This window comes from Pan troglodytes, chromosome 8 (assembly GCF_028858775.2).
Source record: "Pan troglodytes isolate AG18354 chromosome 8, NHGRI_mPanTro3-v2.0_pri, whole genome shotgun sequence".
NCBI classification, from domain to species: domain Eukaryota; kingdom Metazoa; phylum Chordata; class Mammalia; order Primates; family Hominidae; genus Pan; species Pan troglodytes.
In genome coordinates, this window is record NC_072406.2 from 110462908 (window position 1) to 110485512 (window position 22605).

General features: G+C 46.2%; 1 long non-coding RNA gene across 2 annotated transcripts; it reads left to right on the forward strand.

Moving 5' to 3' along the window:
* Positions 1-5734: 5734 nt before the first annotated feature.
* On the forward strand, positions 5735-22239 carry LOC104008272 (uncharacterized). Of its 2 annotated transcripts, none has more exons than XR_001706772.4 (3): positions 5735-8105; positions 17441-17534; positions 21866-22239. It is a non-coding gene; the product is annotated as an uncharacterized LOC104008272 (long non-coding RNA). The 2 variants fall into 2 exon arrangements; XR_001706773.4 differs by having other exon boundaries at positions 7001-8105; positions 17441-17552.
* The last annotated feature ends 366 nt before the right edge of the window (positions 22240-22605 follow it).

Below are 22605 nucleotides of genomic sequence, written 5' to 3' on the forward strand. Positions count from 1 at the left end.
AAAATTAGCTGTGCACCTGTAACCCAGCCACTCAGGAGGCTGAGGCAGGAAAATTGCTTGAACCCAGGAGGCAGAGGTTGTAGTGAGCCGAGATTGCACTAGTGCACTCCAGCCTGGGTGACAGAGTGAGACTCCACCTCAAAACAAACAAACAAAAAGAGATCTGTGAATATTGAGTAGGACAAGATTTGTTCTGTCTTCTAAAAAGCTGGCTCCATTTTTATTGCCCCAGAAAGTAGAACCAGGACCTACAGAGAGATGGCGTTTGTTTCGGTTAAAGACACTTGAGAATAGAATGGGCTGGCTCAGGAGGTGGTGAGTTTCTAGACAGAGGAGAAATTCAAGAAGAGGCTGGATGAATTTGTGGCACTAATGTTGTAGGTAAACTGAGGAACTATGTTATTAAATGAGATATAATAGGGCCTCCATGGCCACAATTTATTCTAATCTGCAGGGTTCCAGAGGCAAAGTCCAAAATAAGTTAATGAATTAACTAATTAATTAATTAAAGGGAAAGGGGGAGGAAAGGGAAGAGGGAAGGGAAAAGAGGAATGATCTGGGATCTCTGCCATTTCCCTTCCTTGAGAATTCTTTTCATCCTCAACTCACGCCCCTTGATAAGGAACATCAGACACCACCCTCACCCATCTCAGAGCAACTCATGACTTGCATCCTCCTTCTCCAGCCAGACTATACCTCTCACTGGTACACATGGCCTCGGCTCCCATCGCCCCGTCTTCAGCCAGGCATTCTCTCTTGGTGTAAGGAAGACCACTGTTTACTCCATGCTGAACTGACCCTGGAGGTTCTTTGTTCATGACCTCCACATACCATGTGGAACAGGAACTGGCAGCCCCCTTTTACAGGCCGAATGTTTTGTCCCTCAACACCCCCAAATTCACATTGTTGGAAATAAGAGCTCAGAGTTGCAAAGAAAATGAGCACTTAAATAAAGGATATCTCAGCAAGGCAAACTTACTTCTGCAGAAGGGTGCTGCTCGTTCTTCTGGTCACTGCAAGAGCACACCGAACAAAGGAGGGAAGGGGTTTTTATCCCTAATGCAGTCAGTCCCTACTACTGTGTCCGGTCTCCATTGGCTGGGGTCGCACCATACCATCTAAGCTGATCCCGACTGGCTACTTCAAAATTGAGCAGGGGTGGGGGCTACAGTGGAGGGAAGAGCAGTTTCTGAACTAAGGGTGCCAAATAAGGAACAGATGTGGGTTGTTACAGATTGGGAACAGATGTGGGTTACAGACTGGGAACGGATATGGGTTACAGATTGGGAACAGATGTGGGTTACAGATTGGGAATGGCTGGAAGGTTGTTTACCATAACTGGGGGCAAGGAGGCAAGGAAGTTAGGCTTTGAAAATAGAGGACAAGCTGAACCTTTGAAGAGGAACTCACTGTTTCCAACAATATGTTGAAGCCCTAAACTCAGTGTGGCTGTACTTTGAGATAGGGCCCTTAAGGAAGTAATTAAGGTTTAAAAAGGTCACAAGGGTGCAGGCCTGACTTGATAGGATTAGTGTCCTTACAAGAAGAGACACCAGGATGCGCTTCTGTTGTCTCTCTCCTCTCTCTGCCACAGAGAAAAGGCCATGTGAGGGCATGGCAAGAATGCGGCTGTCCACAAGACAGGGGGAGAGCCCTCCCTAGAAACCAAATGGACCGACACCTAAATCTTGGACTTCAAGCTCCCAGAACTGTGAGAAAATTAATTTCTGTCATTTAAGCTGCTTGGTCTGTGGTATTTTGTTATAACAGCCTGAGCTGACTAAGACACTCCCTTGGTAAAAAAAATTTCAAGGAGGAAGCATGATTTGGATGCTCATTCTGCCACTTACAAGCTGAGGGGCCTTGGGCAAGTTATTTTTCTCTCTGAGCCTCATTGTGGTCATTGGTAAAATGTGGATCATAACACCTACTGCAAAAGGCTATTATGAGGATCAAGTGAAAAATCTGCATGTGGGTATCTGGGGCACAGTAAAACACTTAGAAAAAGTTAGATTTAAAGGAAGATACCTACATCTTGAAACTAGAACATTTTGAGAGACAGGACTAGCTGGATTTCCTAGGCCGACTAAGAATCCCTAAGCCTAGCTGGGAAGGTGACCACTTCCACCTTTAAACATGGGGCTTGCAACTTAGCTCACACCTGACCAATCAGATAGTAAGGAGAGCTCACTAAAATGCTAATTAGGCAAAAACAGGAGGTAAAGAAATAGCCAATCATCTGTTGCCTGAGAGCACAGCGAGAGGGACAATGATCAGGATATAAACCCAGGTATTCGAGCCAGCAATGGCAACCCCCTTTGGGTCCCCTCCCTTTGTATGGGAGCTCTGTTTTCACTCTATTTCACTCTATTAAATCTTGCAACTGCACTCTTCTGTGTTTGTTATGGCTTGAGCTGAGCTTTCGCTCACAGTCCACCACTGCTGTTTGCCACAGTCACAGACCTGCTGCTCACTTCAATCCCTCCAGATCCGGCAGGGTGTCCGCTGTGCTCCTGATCCAGTGAGGCACCCATTGCCACTCCCGATCGTGCTAAAGGCTTGCCATTTTTCCTGCATGGCTAAGGTCCTGGGTTCATCCTAATCGAGCTGAACACTAGTCACTGGGTTCTATAGTTCTCTTCCATGACCCACAGCTTCTAATAGAGCTATAACACTCACCGCATGGCCCAAGATTCCATTCCTTGGAATCCGTGAGGCCAAGACACCCAGGTCAGAGAACACGAGGCTTGCCACCATCTTGGAAGCGGCTTGCCACCATCTTGGAAGCGGCTCGCCACCATCTTGGGAGCTCTGTGAGCAAGGAACCCCAGTAACAATTTCTCGGTGTGATCACCTGATAAAACAACAGCAGCCTGCCCCCTTCGAGGCTGCCTCCTCTGGACGGTGGCCTTGAAGTCCCCATTTGCTTATCAGTTACCTTTTGGGTTGGCATAAGAGTGTTCGTCTCTCAGCAATACCAGCCTCTCCTGTGTCTCCAGGATTCACATCCCAGAGCTTCTTGTGCTTTTCTCCACAGAATTTTGGGATCACAGCTAAAAGAATCAACCAGTCTGTTGGAACATTTAAGTTCTCCTGCCCTCCTGGTATCTGCAGACATAGGTAACAATTCCATGTGCAAAACTTTCAAGTAATGATGAATCCGCTGGGGCCATAACTCACACCCTGAGGCCACCCCCGAAGGATGGCTGGAGGTACCTCACTGAGGAGTCATCCCGCCCACTAGTACCATGAGTCACGCCCTCTCATTAGATCAAATCAGAGGCAGGGAGAGATTTACAGCTTATCTCAAAACATCTGGACCGGCAATGTCGATTCCAGACCAACAGCAGGAGAGGGTACTTGGGGCCACATTACAAGCCTTGCTTCTGAAGAGCAGCTGCCCTGAATGTTCACCTCGAACACTTCTCAGCATGCTGCCTCCTCAGAGTGTGCACATCTGGATTTGAAACTAAAAGCAAGAACTATACATTTTTCTTGCTGTTGAAATATGGCTCCCTGGGGACCCAGCAGGTCGGGCCAACACAGACACTTCCTGCATCCTGACCTCAGACAAGCCCACATTCTCTAGGATAACTGAAGGGAACGCTTCCAAGTCTGCAAGCTGCCGTCAACTAAGAACTCAGGCATCCTCACTTCGTGCTGAGAGGAGGCTCTTAAACATCACTGCCTGGGCTGAGCTTAGGGGAGAAGGAAGTAGAAAATGTGATTAACATGTAACCATAAAATGTTGCAGCCATAAAAAAAGAGAGAAGTTATGCATAAGTTATGGCTGCGTGAATGGCCACATCAAGCCATTTCCAAAAGCCCATCTCACTAAACAGCAGTTATCTTGCTCCTCAAGTGGAAACCGCTTTGAGACATTTCAAAATTAGTGATTTTCTGCCAGCAGCTACACTGACTGCACCAGAGATCCTGACCACAGTCCTTGCTAGAGTCTCAAACAGACTTGGATTTGACTTTTTTTATTTTTTATTTTTTTTGAGACAGAGTCTCACTCTGTCACCCAGGCTGGAGTGCAGTGGTGTGATCTCAGTTCACTGAATCCTCTGTCTCCTGGGTTCAAGCGATTCTCCTGCCTCAGCCTCCCGAGTAGCTGGGACTACAGGCACCTGTCACCATGCCCAGGTAATTTTTGTATTTTTAGTAGAGGCCGGGTTTCACCATGTTGGCCAGGCTGGTCTCAAACTTCTGACCTCAAATGACCCACCCACCTCGCCCTCCCAAAGTGCTGGGATTACAAGTGTGAGCCACTGCACCAGGCCAAACAGACTTGCATTTGACTTTCAAAAAATATGTTGCAGCTGGGCATGGTGGCTCACGCCTGTAATCCTAGCACTTTGGGAAGCCGAGGTGGGAGGATCACAAGGTAAAGAGATTGAGACCATCCTGGTCAACATGGTGAAACCCCATCTCTACTAAAAATACAAAAATTAGCCAGGTGTGGCAGGCGTCTGTAATCCCAGCTTATTTGGGAGGCTGAGGCAGGAGAATCGCTTGAACCTGGGAGGCGGGAAGGGAGCCCCTTCCAGAGCACACCTGCTGAGTGCTTTGGTTCCCTTCCAACTCTCATGCTATATGGCTCTTACACTCACCCATCTGCTGTTTCAGCCCCTGACTCACAACTCTGATTAAGCCTGCCCTTTTTTGCTATCCTGGAGAAAACGTGCTTCTTGCTTGATCTTGTTCCTTACAAATTCATTCTCTTGTTTAGGGTCGATTCTCCTTAATGTTGCTGTTGTTCCACTGTCTGCCACAAACCACTTTCCACTCTAAAGGTTTGTCAACATGAACCCGTTTGTTGATGAAATCAGACAAGACAGATGTGAGGATGATATTCTTCTCAAGGTGTCCAGTCCAGCTTGATACCCGACAGATCTAGACTAAAAGCATCCTCCTGACCCACGTGCAGAGACAGTACATGATGCTTGGCTGTGTAATGGAGACACCAAGACACCAGCTTGAGTCCTCTGCTCTTATTACCCATGAGAATGTGGGTGAGAAACATGACCACCTTGAGCCTCAGTCTTCTGATGTGTGAAATGAAGATAATTGGAGACCCTATTTTCTAGGGTGTTTTAGGAAGAAACAAAATCATGCTTAGCATGGTAGCTGGAATACCTTTAGGGTCCAATAAAAGGAATAGCTATACTCCTGGTAGTGATGAGATAGTTCTGTATCTTGAGTGCAGTGATGATTACACAAATGTACACATGTGAGGAAATGGCATAGAGCTACACACACACTGACCTGGTGTCAAATTCCTGGTTCAGATTTTGTGTGATAGTTATTCCCGTAACCACTGGGCAACTTCCTATCATTATTTCAAGATTAAAAAGAAAAGAAAAGAAAAAAAAAAGACCAGGAAGGTAAAAAAGGAGATGGGGTGGGAATAGCTGTGGTGGGATTAGTACTGTTTGGAGACTTCATTTCCTTCCCTGCTCTGCTGTATGACTGCTGAGTGCTGGCTGCAGACCCTGCTGCACTTTCACGGCTGCCCTGGTCTCCAGGTTCATTACTATCTCTCAGACTCACGGCATCAGCCTTCACCCTGGCTCTGCTGGAGACTGCCTCAGAGCTACAGTCCCCTGGTAACTCCCTGGTGTATCACTGCCCCAGGCAGCTCCACCACCCCTGCCCCACCCCAGCAAGACCCCAGGCAGCTCCACCACCCCTGCCCCACCCCAGCAAGACCCCAGGCAGCTCCACCACCCCTGCCCCACCCCCAGTAAGACACATGCAGGCTATGCAGGGGGAATCTCGTGCTGAAGGGCGACCTCGCTACGTGAGCAGGGCTCTCCACGGTCCCACATGCCTGGCCCTGTAGGGAAACCGAGGATAATGGGTTTTGCTGGTGGCCATAGGGTGTGGACTGTGGGGATGTGCCAAGCTTGTGAGCATGAGCTCAGGCGAAAGTCCTGTCTTGAAAGATGTGATGGCTCGAGCTACGGAATTCTGTTCCAGCAAGGATGAGAAAACATTCTGTGTCTGTCCAAACCAAGAAGGAAAGCAACAAGTATGGAGGGTTTTAAACTTTGACAAGTTCCAGAGGCTCAGTGATAAGAACCAGGGAGAGATTCCAGGGGGTAGAGGCAATCAAGGGAAATGTCTGAGCCCAGGAAGAAGAGGGGAGGTGAATGGCAGGACCCGGTTACCAAGGATGTTCGTGTCTGAGTTAGACCATGGAAGAGACCTCCGTGTGAACCTGATAGGTAGTATTTTAAAATGTTCATAAAGGAAAAGTAGATCCTATCTGTGGCAGATTGTAAAATGCAGGGGCTGTTGCAGTCTGCGGAGAAGACGCCTCAGGATTTTGATCAGGTTGGAGTATTGGGGGAGCGTCACTTAAACCAGCTGCCAGAGGACCTCTGATCCGAGATGGGAACTTTGGTTGCAGATGAGCATATGGAGAGGCTCTAACTCCTTTCTTTCCTCGTTTGTCTTCCATAAAGAAGAGAAGACCTGAAGCCCAGGATCCTAGGAATAAGAAGAGCAGATACCATCTTTCCTTTGCAGGAATAACAAACAGGCAGCCCAAATCCTACCCTTCCAATTTTGGTGAGCATGTGGAGAAACAGACACACTTCCAGACATGATGGTGGGGGTGTGCATGGACAATGCTTTTGGGGAATTCAGTTTGGAAGATCCACACATGTCTACAACTGGGTCTTTGTGGAAGAGTGTGTCTTGCATATCTCAGGCTTTTGCTGGTAAAGATCAATGAAATGAAAGGAGTGGGTGCTTCTGAACTGCAGGCACCTGCTGCATGCTCCTTCCAATGCCTCTCACCAGTGGGGAAACCTCAGGAGTCCGTCTCTGAATTTGTTTCCCTTGCTGTGAAATAGGGATGGCAAGAATAAAATCTCTTTCTGGGGTGGCTGGGAGGTTCACTTGGAACAGTGAACAGGCCTTGAACATTGAACCACACCTCTGGAATGCTACTGAATGTTGCTATTATGACATGTGAAGAGGCAGAGGTTTTGGTGTCTGGGAGCATTTTCCTGGGAGAGGGAAGGGGTAAGGAGGCGAGGGAGGTGGGTCATCTACAATCATCCCTTTACCCAGCTGGCTGGAATTGCTGTATAGGAATTAAAATCAACAAAGGAAGTCATTGTGAAAATACGCATAGACGTGAGCTCTGGACAGAACAGGTTCAGGAAACGGAGGAGATCCCCAGGAAGTCTTCCAAGCACAAAGAGGAGGAAATGGAAAGTATGAAAGTACGGATGCAGGAACCTGTGATTAAAGCAGAAATGAAAGAATGAATAAGGGAACTATAGTTCTGCAAACAAGAAAGGAAGGAGGAGGGAATAAGACCAGCTCTCTTTGCAAGTCCTTCCTTCATCAAGCCATAGGAAGGAGGGAGCGGATGGCACAGGAGCTCTGAAGAACAAAACACGGCAAGTCACAACCAAATCACTATTGAGATAATGAGAGGTTAATAAGAGCAATTTCCAGATCTGTCAGCAAACGTGGGTGTGACTAAGACTGGTACACAATTTGGGGGTCCATGTAAGATGCTACTGCTGGAAGGGGAAATGGGGATTTTAAAGCAGAAACATTGCCCAGGGACACAGAAGCCCTGGAAGGGGACTACTGCTTCCAGAATGGTTAAGTTCATTGAAGAATTTTCCACTAGCAATTGACTCATCATTCACAGAGGGAGAGAGCTGGAGACAGAGCAAAGGCTGGCCACACTGGCAGTGGTAGGTATGACCCTACACTCACCTGCTGGGGTCAGCTTCCCTGTCTGCTTCCCTTACAGCTGGGAAATCCAGTTCCCCTGTCCATACCATCTTATATCTGCAAGGACTTTAATTTGACACCAGGGCTGGTGTTTGAACGGCATTACTGTTAGTGGAGGGAGCTGACGGAATGACTCAAGGCACAAGTATATCATCTGAAGAAGACTAGAGCCTCATTGCCTTAAAAGAATCAGCAACAAGTGAAAAGTGACAGTGGCTGACCACGTGTCCTTGGACAAGGTACTTATCTGCTCTGAGTGTACTTGCTGAGTCTGTTTCAACTATACAATGGAAATGACACGACCTCCTGCAGAGGATGATAAAGACCACCTTAGAGAGCAGGTGAAGTGGCCAGAGTTACACCCTAGTACTGCCCTCAAGAAACATTTTCCTTTCCCTTGCAGTGAGGGAAGCCAAGGTGCCTGGATGAGCAGATAGAATCTTTGTTTGCGGTTGTCCAGGCTGTCCCTACCATCATCATTTAGATGTCGATGCAAGCTCAAAGAAAGCATGTCTGAGCTTTATCCCTTTATTCCTCTCTCATCTTGTCAAGCCCAAGGATGCCTTTTAAAAAATAGGAAAGGCCACACCATTTAAAAGAAAGGCCAAGTGCTAGGCAAGAGCCCTGGTGAGTGCTGGGGTGCAGGGAGAGCTTTGCAGACCCTGGGACTCACCTTCAGGCCTTGCACTGACTCTGTCTGTTCCTGACAAGCCCTATGCACTCTCCTCTGGCTCCTGGTGGCTTCTTTCCTGGTTCCAGCCACTCCATTTGTCCTGGACTTCATCTTGGCCCATCTGTTCTGGTTGGGCTTCCCTTTCTGAATTCTTTTCCCTGTTTTTGCAGCCCAGAAGCCTGAGCTGCCTCCTGGATGTCCAAAGTCTTTCATCTTGCCTCAGGCTAGCAGACTGCACTAATTGACACTGAGGGGTGAATGAGACTTAATTAGGGAATGTTTCCAGCCCAGGAGTACAGAAGGGGTGAGGAAAGGAGAGGTCATGGGTGGAGTGCGGTGAGGGGATATGGGCAGCACCTGTCTTCAGTGTGATTTGCCCAAGAGCATCGCCTAACCCCACCCCAAACATTCTCCAGTGCTGTCAAGAGAGAGAATAAAAAACACCAAATGCAGGAGTCAAATGTCCCCCCACCTTTGGCAGCCTCTGCCTCTTAGGTGAGGTCAAGGATAGAGTCCCCACATGTGAGGCTGTGTCAGTCACCAACCAGAGATTCCACTTCCACCTCCACAACTTCCAGGGCACAGACTCCTCATCTGACAAATATGACCAAAGACCTAGCTGTGGTGAGCTCAGCATTTTGTTCTCCTGCTCTGACATATCAGTAATATTGGTATTTGAGCTGTGAGATCCCATTAGCTCTCCTCAGACCCTGAGGCTTTAAATTTCCCATTGAATTCATTTTAACCCACATTAATTGGGTGTGTACAAAGCTCTGGGCTCAGCACAGTAAAGAAAATGGTGAATTGGCCCCACAGGGAGATCATGACGTAACAGAAGCAAACTGCGATCTCTGGCTTTCACTATAGGGTGGGATACATGGGGGCTAGAGGGCAAGAGGGCTGGAAGAATTTATTCCTGGGTTGGGGTCAGGGCAGTGGGTGTGTGGCTGGCTGGAAGGAAAGTGAGATTTGGCATGGGCCTTAGGAAAGTATCTTCAGACCGAGGGAACCTCATGAGTAGAGGCATGGAGGAGCAGGTGTGACAGAGCCTATGATGGGGAGTTGGGGAGAGCCTGGATAGGTCAGCCCAGGCCACAGAGGGAATTGGTTAACACATGAACCTAAAGGCCAGAAGTTTAAGAGACATCAGGGTCTGTAACTGCTCAAATAATATGCAATTATCTGAGTGCAAATGTATTTTTTAAGAGGAGAGTCTACATACTCCTTCAGGGTCACAATGAGATCCAGAGCCATCAATGCTGATATAGGCCATGGGGGACCTATTGGAATATTGTTTTTCATTTAAAAAGTTATTTATTATAAAGATTTTCAAACATACCAAAAGTAGAGGTAATAATATAATGAACTCAATGTCCCACCTTCAACCATGATCAATTTGTGGCTGGTCTTGTTTCACTTGCACCTTCACCTCTTCCCACAACCTCAGGCTTGATTTGATGCTAATCTTAAAGAAAATATTCAATATGTTTCTGGATTAAAATATAAGGATTTTTTTTAAAAAAACACACAACCACAATACCATTAAGTCATCTAAAATGTTTAACAATATTTCCTTAATATCATCAAATATTCAGTCAGGTGTTCACATCTCCCTAAATGTCTATTGACTTTTTTTTTAAACAGTTTGTTAATTTGATTTAGGGTCCATATAGAGTTCATACCTTGCTTTCTTTAAGTCTCCTTCAACCCGTAGAGTCCCTTTCCATCTATTTTTTCTGTCATTTGTCCTGTAGAGTTTCCTGCAGTCTGGATTTTGTGAGCTGCATCTCATGATGTCATTTAACATGTGCTTCTATCTGTGTGCTTCCTATAAACTGGAAGTTTGAGCTACAGATGTCATTATATTCAGGTTTGATTTTTTTTTCAATACAACTTCAAGAGGTTCATAATGCCTGGTTGTCCCTCTTGTTTCCATCACAGTGACTTTTTTTTTTTTTTTTTTGAAATGGAGTCTCACTGTCACCGAGGCTGGAGTGCAGTGGCGCGATCTCGGCTCACTGCAACCTCAGCCTCCTGGGTTCAAGTGATTCTCCTGCCTTAGCCTCCCGAGTAGCTGGGACTACAAGCACGTGCCACCACGCCCAGCTAATTTTTTGTATTTTTAGTACAGATGGGGTTTCACCATTTTAGCCAGGATGGTCTCGATCTCCTGACATTGTGATCTGCCCACTTTGGCCTCCCAAAATGCTGGGATTACAGGTGTGAACCACCACAGTGATTTTAAGCTTGGGAGATGTATTAGTCCATTCTTACACTGCTATGAAGAAGTACCCGAGACTGGGTAATTTATAAAGAAAAGAGGTTTAATTGACTCACAGTTCCACATGGCTGGGGAGGCCTCAGGCAACTTACAATCATGGGGGAAAGCACCTCTTCACTGGGCAGCAGGAGAGAGATAGGTGCAAGCAGGGAAAATGTCAGATGCTTATAAAACCATCAGATCTTGTGAGGCTCACTTACTATAATGAGAACAGCATGAGGGAAACCGCCCCCATGATTCAATTATCTCCCCTGGTCCTGCCCTTGACATGTGAGGATTATTACAATTCAAGGTGAGATTTGGGTGGGGACACAGAGCCAAATCATATCAGGAGAGAAGTGTAGGCATTTCAGAAAGGTCAGTCAATGGTGTGGGGGTCTGAGCAGAGGCAGGGACCAGAGGCAGGAAGACCAGCTGGGAAGCTGCTGCAGTGGTCTAGGCGAGCTGCCACCTTCCAGCCGCACGAATAAGCCTGTATAAATGAGGGGTGCTTTTGTGCTTGCATGTGTAGAAGGCCCCCTGGAGCTGCAGGCAGCACTCTGGCACTAGATGCTTGTTTCTGTGACCTGGGGAACTTGACAGCCACATGAGGACCATCAAGTGGCTAAATACAGCAAAATAAATGAGGCGCTTTTACTAATGTATTTGCTTTTTCTCTATCTGCCTGAAGCTTTGCTAGGTGAATTAGGTTTCCAATGTGTTGCCCCTCCCTAGAACCATGAAATCCCCAGGGGATGGGAAGTGAATGGAAATGACTGGAGCACAAGGCGAACCCCTGGCCTGTGTGGTTTCTTCTGCATGTTGTAAAGGAGAAAAACGGCAGCTGTATTTTAATGGGAAATGCTTAAACAGTGAAAAAGCCCCAGATTGCAAAACCTTACCCTCCCCAAGAGGTACAAGAAATTTAATGTTTGAAAATGGTTTTACATTTCTTTGAGGACCAAAACTATTCCTCTTGTTTCTAATGCCCATGAGCTAGTCTCTGACTCTCCTTGAAATTTGAGAGGGGTGGGCAGTGCGGAGAAAGAGAGAGATGTATTATATTTCCTTTTGAAATGGGTACACATAAAAGTGTCCAGTAATGTAATTTTTGAATGTGTAACTAGGCTTATTTTCTGATAGTCTTGAGTCATAAAATTATACCTTAATTTTAGAAAGCATTCTGATTCTGAGATGTAATAAAATCATATTTAATGCTGTGAAACATTTTAAAGTGTGTTTTTAAAGGAAAATACTATTTTGGATAACCATTAAGTAGCTCAGCTATTCAAAATAAACTATAAAATGCAAATAAAAATGTGCTTGGGTTATATTTTGAAGTTTGGTACAATACCTTAGAAATCTGTTGAAGCTACAAGAATGGTAACTGAATCAAACAGATCCCACTGGACCTATCTGCCGTCACGGCATCACTGCCCAAATCCTGCAGCTTGATCTAGTGAATCTCATAGCTTGATGGCTCCGTGGTCTATATTTCTGAGTGTTTTGAGGAAGCTGCTTTTAAGAACAGCCAGCTTTGTGTGGCATGGAGAGGACAGAGAATCAGGCAAGGCTCAGCCCCAACCTACACATTTGGGAGACTGTTGGGCAGCAGTCGATGAGGGAAAGGTAGATTCTAAAGTCTGATGAACCAACTTAAGGTTTTATAACGTGACTACCACTTCCTGGCTGAGTGACGTTGGATATGTCATTTAACCTCTTCTGTGGTTTCTTTATCAATAAATGGAAGATTAAAAACTCCTTGTTTTAGGCCAGGCGCAGTGGCTCACGCCTGTAATCCCAGCACTTTGGGAGGCCGAGGCTGGTGGATTACAAGGTCAGGAGATCGAGACCATCCTGGCTAACATGGTGAAACCCCATCTCTACTAAAAATACAAAAAATAGCCTGGTGTGGTGGCAGGCGCCTGTAGTCCCAGCTACTCGGGAGGCTGAGGCAGGAGAATGGCGTGAACCCAGGAGGCAGAGCTTGCAGGAAACCAAGATAGTGCTACTGCACTCCAGTCTGGGAGACAGAGTGGGACTCCGTCTCAAAAAAAAAAAAAAAAACCTCCTTGTTTTAATATCCAATAAGTGGGGCGTAAAAAGAACATATAGAAAAATTGGCTGTGTGTTAGGAACTAACACAGAAAATATCATCAATTTTCCCTGATTAATGAATACTGAAAATCTGTGGTATGGTAACCAGCTTCAAAGATGGTGCCCAATTATCCTCTTGGTCTTCATGACTAGAAAGAGACATGTGGTTCTCATCCTTCTTGTAACAGACTTGGCCTATGTGGCCAATGGAATATGGCAGAAATAATGATAAATGCCTTCTGAGATTAGGTTATAAAATACATTGTGTTCCCATGGAAAAGAATAAAGTTGGATCCTTATCTCCACCATATACAAGAATTAACTCAAAGTGTATCAAAGACCCATTTTAAGAGCTAAAACTGTAAACTCTTAGAAGACAACAGAGAAAATCTTCGTGATTCTGGATTAGTCAATAGTTTCTTAGATATGACACCAAAAGTACAGAGAACAAAAGAAAAGCAAACTATACATCACCAAAATTAACTTTTGTGCTTCAAGGCAAAAGTCTTGGTCAAGAAAGTGAAAAGAAAACCTAAATAATGGGAGAAAAATTTAGCAAATCATATCTAATAAGGATCTCATATCTAGAGTATATAAAGATCTCTAACAGCTCAATAATAAAAAGCCAATAACTAAAAAACAAGCAGAGGATCTGAATAGACAATATACACATGGCCAACACACAAAAAGTTGTTTAACATTATTGACCATCAGTGAAATGCAAATCAAAACCTGGCAGACACCACTCCATACCCATGCAGATGGCTATAATAGAAAAGGTAGATAATAACAAGTGTTGACAAGCATGTAGAAAAATTGGCACCCTTATACATCGCTGATGGGACTGTGAAATGGTGCAGCCACTTTGAGAAATAGCCTGGCAGTTCCTGAAAATGTTAAACATAGAGTTATCATATGACTGTGCAATTCCACTCCTAGGCAAATACCCAAAGAAATAAAAACACATGTTCACACAAAAAGTTGTACATAAATGTTCATAGCAGCATTATTTGTAGTAGCCAAAAAGAGGAAATAACCCAAATGTCTATCAATTGATGAATGGATAAATAAATTGTGGTATATCGATACAATGGAATATTATTCAGCAATAAGAAGGAATGAAGTACTGATACATACTATAAGGATGACCTTTGAAAACATTATGCTAAATGAAAGAATTATAAAATGCCACATATTTTGTATGATTCTATTTATATTAAATGTACAGAATAGGCAAATCCATGTAGACAGAAAATGGCTTACTGGTTAGCGAGGGCTGGGAGGCTTAGGGAGAAATGAGGAGTGATTGCTAATGGTTACGGGATTTCTTTTTGGGGTGATGAAAATGTTCTAAAATTAATCACAGTGATGATGCACAACTCTGTGAATATACTAAAAACTGAATTGTATACTTTAAATGGGTGAATTGTATGGTACACAAATGACATATCAATTAAGCTGTTATTTTTATTTTTATTTATTTATTTATTTTGGAGACAGGGACTCTCTCTGTTGTCCAGGCTAGAGTGCAGTGGAGTGATCTTGGCTTACTGCAACATCCACCTCCCAGGTTCAAGCGATTCTCATGCCTCAGCCTCCTGAGTAGCTGGGACTACAGGCATTTGCCACCACGCCTGGCTAATTTTTTGCATTTTTAGTAGAGACAGTTTCACCATGTTGGCCAGGCTGGTCTCGAACTCCTGAGCTCAGGTGATCTGCCTACCTCAGCCTCCCAAAGTGCTAGGATTATAGGTGGGAGCCATCATGCCCGGCCTGAAGCTGTTATTTTTTAAAAATCACATTGCAAAATATTTTTTTAAATATTAAAAATTATAAATAAATAAATTAACAAAAATCACATTGCAAAGTATAGCAGATCTCTATGATCTGGTCTGAACTCTAATGTCAAACATTAAAATCGAGTTTGTCAGTATTACTATGTATGGTTTCTGAAAATACCAAATAAAAGATAATGAGGAATCTGAAAATATTTAAAAAGACATCATGGCTTTGGCGTTGCTCGCTCTCTCAGATCACTCCCTCTGGGAAGCAAGCTGCCATGTCATAGAGGGACGCCCACATGGTGAGGAGCTGAGGCCTCCAGCCAATAGCCGGCAAGGAACAAGAGCCTTCTGTTACCAGCCCTGGGAGTGAGCTTGCAGACAGATCCTTCAGCCTCAGGAAAGCTTCTTGATGACGCGGTCCTGGCTGACAACCGGACTGCAACCTCATGAGATACCCTGAGCCAGAACCACCAGCTAAGCCACTTCTCAAGTCCTGACTCACAGTGCTGCAAGATAATAAACGTTTTGGAGTCATTCGTAACACAGCAAGTGATAATGAAGATACGTGGGTTGAGTGGGGCTTTGCCTAATATGCCCTAGTGCCTCCTGAAAGTGAATGATGCCAGCTGGGATGACTAGGCACTGCTCAGAGAGCTGGGGTAAGGCCACCGTGTGGTTTCCTAAAAGGAGTGAAAGTAGGGAGAGCCTGAGATGAGCATCTTCCGGAGGGAGGGACTATCTCGCCTGGGAGAGAGTCACACACACCTGATTTCTGGGGCTCTGGGCCCCAGAGGCAGGTGTCGTCTAGGGATAAAGAACGAGAGGTAATGTCCAGAGGAGGAGGTCCCTTCTCTGACAGCCTGGGGTCGGAGGAGGCAAAGCTTTTGTTAAGAGGCAGTTCCCTGGCTTGATCAGAAGAGGACTGTCAGCCAGCTTCTGAGGACTGCAATACCAGAGCTTCTGAGGCAAACTGGGACATAGGAAGATTGAAGAAGGCGCCAGAGGCACAGAGACACACTACTGGAGCCTTGGAGATGGTGGTCATGGAAGCCATTAATAAAACATGGAACTTTCTGGAACATTGGTATTCATCATCATCATCTCTCACCCTCATGTCAACACTATTTATTTATATATTTATTTATTTATTTATGACAGGGTCTCACTCAATTGCTCAGGCTGGACTGCAGTGGCACAATCACAGCTCACTGCAGCCTTGACCTCCCGGGCTCAGGTGATTCTGCCACCTCAGCCTCCACAGTAGCTGGGGCCACAGGCATGCGCCACCGTGCCCAGCTAATTGTTGTATTTTCTATAGAGATGGGGTTTCACCATGTTGCCCAGGCTGGTCCCAAACTCCTAGGCTCAAGTGTTCTGTCTGCCTCGGCCCCCCAAAGTGCTGAGATTACAATCGTGAGCCACAGCACCCAGCCATGTCAACACTTTAATGCAGGCAGTTGCTATCCCCATTTTACTGAGGAGAATCTAATATTGTAGCAGGCCAAGTTTCACACAGGCCTCCATAACAACCGCTTCAGTACTGACTGAGTGGTTAAGTTAAATATTAAAAGCCAGTGCCTTTATACAAAGGCTAGGATGTAACAAAAGCCCACCAAGAGTTTTGTCTAGGCCTTTCCTGGGCCTTAAAGCATCACAGAATAATGAAGGAATTCTTAACAGGACCCATTTAGGATTAAACAAGTTTATTGGGGGTCTGGAGGAACTCCTCAAACCTGTGATTTAGCAGGAGAGAAGATAAGGGTAATCACCCCAGCAACTGGACCCATTAAGAGTAAGTAAGCTGGCCGGGCGTGGTGGCTCATGCCTGTAATCCCAGCACTTTGGGAGGCTAAGACGGGAGGATCACGAGGTCAGGAGATCGAGACCATCCTGGCTAACACAGGGAAAGCCCATCTCTACTAAAAAAAAAAAAAAAAAAAAAAAAAAAATTAGCCAGCCGTGGTGGTGGGCGCCTGTAGTCCCAGCTACTTGGGAGGCTGAGGCAGTAGAATGGCGTGAACCTGGGAGGCGGAGCTTTCAGTGAGCCGAGATCGCACCACTGCACTCCAGCCTGGGCGACAGATCGAGACTGTGTCTCAAAAAAAAAAAAAAGCAGGAGTAAGTAAGCTTACTGAGGCTCCAGAGGAAGGTCTTCAAGACTCAGACCTTAGTTATAGATGAAAAGAAGTTAATCACTTATGTCTTTAGATGAATGCACACCTCCATGTAGACATGTAGCTTAGAAGGTATAGAAGCTCTGGAAAACTTTGTAATTTTGAGTTGGTCTGGTGATAATTTCCAGGCCTTCTCCCTGGTTGCAGAAATAAAAATTATCTTCCTCCCTAGTTCATCTGCATCTCGTTATTGGGCCATGAGAAATAGCAGCCTGACCCTCAGTTTGGTCGGGGAACAATAATGTCAACAATAGTAAAATGTGGATAGCTAATAAGTGGCAGAACAGGTCTTCCAACTCCAAGTCCTGGGTCGCTACTGCCACACAGCACTGGAAGTCATGAACGGGCCCTTCAACAAGGAACCAGACAGGAGGTGGCCCTGGAGGAAAACGCCCAGCTGAGACAAGGCTGATGTCAGACATTGTGCCCAGTCTGTTATTTCTCTTACTTGATCTAATCATGTGACTGTGCATTTATATGTATATGCAAAATATATTTTTTAAAGTGCATATGAAATCCATACAAATTGTAACAAATATCCAAGCACTTACCAGAAAGCTTAAAAGACAGAATTATCACCAGTAACAGATACTCTTGTAAGCCCTCCCTAGTAGAATTCTCCTTCCTCTTCCCAAAAGTAAGTCTGAATTTTATGTTAATTTTGTTATTTCCATCTATTATTCTCTAGGGTTTCTGGCTGTTCCTTTGTTTGCCCGTGGTGGCCAGCATGTTTGCAGTTGGGAGGATTCTTCACCAGTCTAACACATGCCTCAGTTTTCTAGGTGAGAAACCCAGACAAGGTAAGTATAATACCTGCCTCTCCCCACCCTTGATCACTCCAGGTCACATGGACTGTGGGTGCCATGGCCGTATCTAAAAACCAAGTGCCATTAGTCAGGGACTGTTAAGATCAAAGGGACTTTGTCACCCAGGTCAGAGAGGGCACACAGAGGGCCTGCTGCTGTCATCCATGTGTGCAGACGCTGTCCATCCTGGATGGCCCCCTTTTGCGCCGACCTGTCTTGATCCAAGGCCAAAAGCTTTTTTCTGTTATTAAATTCTAATCACTTCTCCTGGTCTGACTCTAGGCTTTCTCCTCCAGACACGTGTACTGAACTATTCGGCTCCTACTTCTTTCTCCATGTATTGCCCTGAACTTACGTTTCTGGATCTGGTTGGCATGGTTTCCAGGAGGTAGCGTGTAAGCCACTTAAGGCAGGGGTCTCAGCCTGCTCTTTAACCCCTAGCCCAGCCTTGGGCAGAGTACCCAGTTGGGCACTCCCCATTGGTTGACTAATCTGCTGAGATCATGTTCAGCCAGGCCTGGAGGGGTCTCTAGTGATTGAAAAGCCAAGGATCCATTGCCCCAGGACCAAGCAGTGGTGCCACATAGAGAGAAGCCTCTGATACACTCCCAAAAGCTACAGCTCTTATCCTAAAATAATTTACTGTGCTCTGCTGGGCTCTCCACTTCTCACGTGTTCCTGATTTTCCTTTCACTACTGTCCCACTGGCCAAAGCATCAGTGTGGGAGGCCAAGCCCAGAGTCAGTGTGGGAGGCACCACCAAAGGATGTGGGGGCAGGGAGCAAACTGTGGCCTTTACTATCATCAGTCAACCATGGAAAGGGAACTGATATTTATTAAACACCTGCTATGTGCCAAATGCTTTACTTTTCATCTTATTTAAGCTTCACAACAATTCTCTGAAGTGCTGGCATCCCTGTCCCTTGATGAAGAAGCATCACTCAGAAACATGGGTCACTAGCCCATGTGGTTAGCAAGTGCTGGAGTGGGGATTCGTACCTGCTGAGTTGGGGAGCGGGGCGGAGCCTGCCCCTCTGAGAGTGACTCTGAGTATGACATAAGTGAGTCACAGTGAGAATTACAGGAGATCAAACAGAAGCCTGTGAATGAAGCTATGAAGTGGATCCTGCTCCTTACTTAAGGGGGCATGGTCTCTCTCCAGGCCAACATGTATCACCAGCGATGATATCCTCTGGTACACCAGTTCTCTATTCCTCACCACTGGGGATGAAGAGAAAAAGGAGGGAGAAGGGGAAGCGATGTGATGCATGGGACCAGAGTCCCAGATGCCGATGGCCTCAGCGGTGGGGGTGTGTGAAAAAAACCTTTTCCTTTTTCCTTTTCCAATGTCAGGCTTTGCCCTCTGAGGGCTCACAGGCCACCTAAACCCTTTCCATGCTTTCAGACACAGTTGAGGTTTTGTTTGTTTGTTTGTTTTGTTGTTTTGTTTTTTTAACAATTTTGAAAGTGCTTACGTAGAGACACAGTTTTAGATGGGCCACATGAAAGGCCCTGTTCAGACAGCTCTCATCTGATACAAAGTCTCAGAATGCCCACTGACATGGCCCAAATGATGGTGCTCACTTGGGCAGGTGCATCTGAATTTCACAAGGTCCCCTGATGGAGGCGTCATCTGAGCTGAATTCTGGCTCAGAACAAAGGAAGTGCAAGTCAGGCCCCCTGTCAGAACTTCCGTCCGTCTTTCCGCATAGAAGGATCCTGCCTCCTGGGTTGTTGGTGGCTGTGTGGAGCCAAGTCAATTGCTAACTATCATTGAAGACCAAAAAAAAAATTGCAGTTTTCAAGTTCAGTGGACAGGGACTCAGAGGAAAGCAGGTGGGAGAGAAGAGCAGGAGCTGCTCACAGCAGCCAAAACAGCAGGATGGGATCTGCGCAGCCCAGGCCTCCAGTGCCAGGCAGCCCTGGTGTCTCAGTGGCCAGCTGACCTCCTGAGGCCTGGCTACAGCCAGGAGCCCACACACCCCACTGGGTAACGCACAGAGGCCTGCACACAGCCTCGGTGACCCCTCATCTTACACACACCCTGAAATAGAAGCACAGCAGGAAAGACCTGCTCAGCCGCACACCGCCTGACCCGGAGCCAGCCTGACGAAGCCGGAACTTCCCACTTCACCTGAACCCACCCGCCACCCGCCTGGCCACAGACTCACTGCCCTCTTTATCCCCAAATGAAAAGGGGTAGTTGTCTCGCTTGGTGCCCAGGGTGCCAGCTTTTTTACCCTTCTTCGTAGGGCATATTTCTGGGCCTGTCCTCTTTTTCTCCCAAAGTACCTAAGACAATGCTCCCTTTCTAGGTCAGGGAAGGAGTATAGATCCTGCTTTCATTCCGTCCTCTTCCCCCAGGGCAAACAGCTTCACCCTCAGCTTTATGAATTCCTTCCTATTCTTACTTTTCTCCGAAGCTGTTTCTCATTGACCTGACGTCTCCTGACCTGTTGACCAAAGCACCATTCCACGTGTCCTGTGTGTGTGTAGCTCACTATGAACTTGCTGTTAAGCTGCGGCCTGGCCCCGAATGTCATCAGCTTGCTGGTTACTTGCTGAGACAGGAGATGGAGGCACTACAAGAGAGGGAGATGAAAGAGGAAAGGAGAGAGAGGTGGACAGATGGAAATGACCAGGAGGGGGAGGGCGGGGAGCAGAGCTGAAAAGTAGGAAGGAAGGAAGGTGCAAATATGTGCTGGGTGCTACCCTGGGGCCTGTATATATTACCTCATGTAGCCCTCACAACACACAGGTGACATTCGCATCAGCACTCACATTTTTCGTGAGTTTTCAGAAAGGTTAGTTTGTCTGAGATCACTCAGCTATGAGGTGGCAGGGACTAGATTCAAATTCAGATTTTTGGCTTCGATTTCAGGACGTTTTCCTTTCTAATCTTCTGCTCCCCCTGAGAGGGGACTAGAGGAGAGAGAAAATGAAGTGAAATAGAAGGGAAGTGGAGACCACCAATTGTTCTCTGGTTGCAAGCAACAGAAACTGATTCTAGCTATCTTAGATGGGAAAGGGTTTGATTGGAGGGGCGCCAGGTGGCTTTCAGAATCCAGTAGACTGTAGGAGAGCAGGGTCAAGAACCACAGTGTTCTGGGGTCTGGGCAGGAGAAATTAATTGACAGCTTACTTGAGATTCTGCCCCTGAAATAAGTATGCTCCAAACATTTCCCCCACTCTCTGTGCAGGAGAGAATCCCAGGAAACAGTCTGATTTGTTGTATTGGGGTCACTTGCCTACCCTTAAGTCAAGGGAGCTAAGAACACCAACATGTCACATGATGGAGGAGAGAGCTCCAACTCCCAATGCTGTTATCAAACAAAGGGGACACGGACACAGAGCACCCAAACCACAGATGACAACCACGCAGGAACTTTTTAGGAGCTGCCTGCAGGTATCAGGGGCTGATTCTATCTGCCCCAAACTGCATTAGGGCTGAGCCCCGCAGGTTGAGTCTTTCTCATGACATTGAAATGGCCACCACTGTCACCACCAATTCCATCTGACAGAGACGGGCTGGGCCCCCACCTCTTCCAAACCTGGCTTCTGGGAGGAAGCATTTCTCCTCTCAGGAATTAGTCCTCATTCAAAAACTCCGTGCAGCAAGTTTGCAGAACAATGAGCAGCTTACAATCAACACTCTGGACACACTGTTTTATAAAGACTCCTCCTAGGGCAGTGGTCTTTAGAGTGAAACTTCTTGAGTTGGAATTCTAACACCATTACCAGCTGTAAGAGAGAAAATGCCCACCTCCTCTCTGAGCCTCAGTCTGTTCTGCTGCACAGTAGGGGGATAACGCGTACTCCACCTCTATCTGTATGTTGTTCTATCAAATGAAATAAAAATTGTCATCAGCTTGTAAACGGTGAGAGCCATACAGATACAAAGAGGCATTGTTGTCCTTTTCACTATTACCAAGCGAGGCCAGGCTGCTCTGGGAGTGTGGCAGGAGGCCGAAGGCGGCTGCACGCTGCCCTAACGAGCGGGGGTTGGAGGAGTTGAGGGTGAAAGTCCGGGCAATGGGGCCCTCTGTGCTTCCAGCTTGCTCTCTACTTCAAGCACTGTGAATAGATGAAACTCCACCACATCCCTTCACCCATTCCAAGGCCAAATGGCCCAAGGGCAGAGTTATACATTCAACCGGTAATTTGAAAAGCCCTGATTAGCCTCATCTAAGCTCTGTCTTCTTTACTGAGAACCCAACTGCTAAGCCTTTCCTGGCAATGAGGCTTCTTGAGGCTGAGCCTTCACAAAGCTGGGTTGTCTCCAAGTTTCCCTTCTTTTCCTTCCACAGGCTGGCACTGCACAGAGATGGAACCTGATGAAACGGCCCCATTTGAGCGCCTGCTGTATCGCGTTGGCTCTGCTTCCTGCAGCTGTGCTCCAAGATGAGCCTTTCAGACATCGCTCCCTAATAGCTCCATCTCCCCCAATCCAGGAGGATGCGCATTCCTCTCCTCATTCACATGCCCCACTTCAAGCCATCTGCACACTCTACAGGGGACTTGCCGCCTAACATCCTAATGTGCAACCCCATCCAAATCCTCTGCTGGAATCTCACTATTTGCACCACTTACGCTCTTGGAGCGTGAAACAGAAGGGCCAGTCCTCTTGTCTCTTTATTCTAAGTGTTTAATACAGATTCCATGGACTTGGTCCATAACAATATGAGTGTGGTCTTACATCAGTCCTTTTACTAATTTCTCATCATCTCCCTCATCCTTGTCCTTTAGTGATTGTTCCAGACCTTCTCTTCTTATCCTCATACTCTCCTCTTTGGTATAGTAGTGAGTAAAAGAAAGAAAGAAAAGAAAGGTCCTAGTGTGACTCATGTCTTCATGGTTTATTTACTACCTGGAGGATTTTTGAGGCTATGAACATTGTTTTATTTTTTGCTGTATCCCCAGCACCTAGCACAGATATGTGTGTGTATCAGGGCCTGTATGTATAAGCTCTCCGATGCTGCTATAACATGTAGTTCCCCAGTCAAAACTAAGTATTATTAAAGCAGCATTTTGGACAGGGTTTAAATTA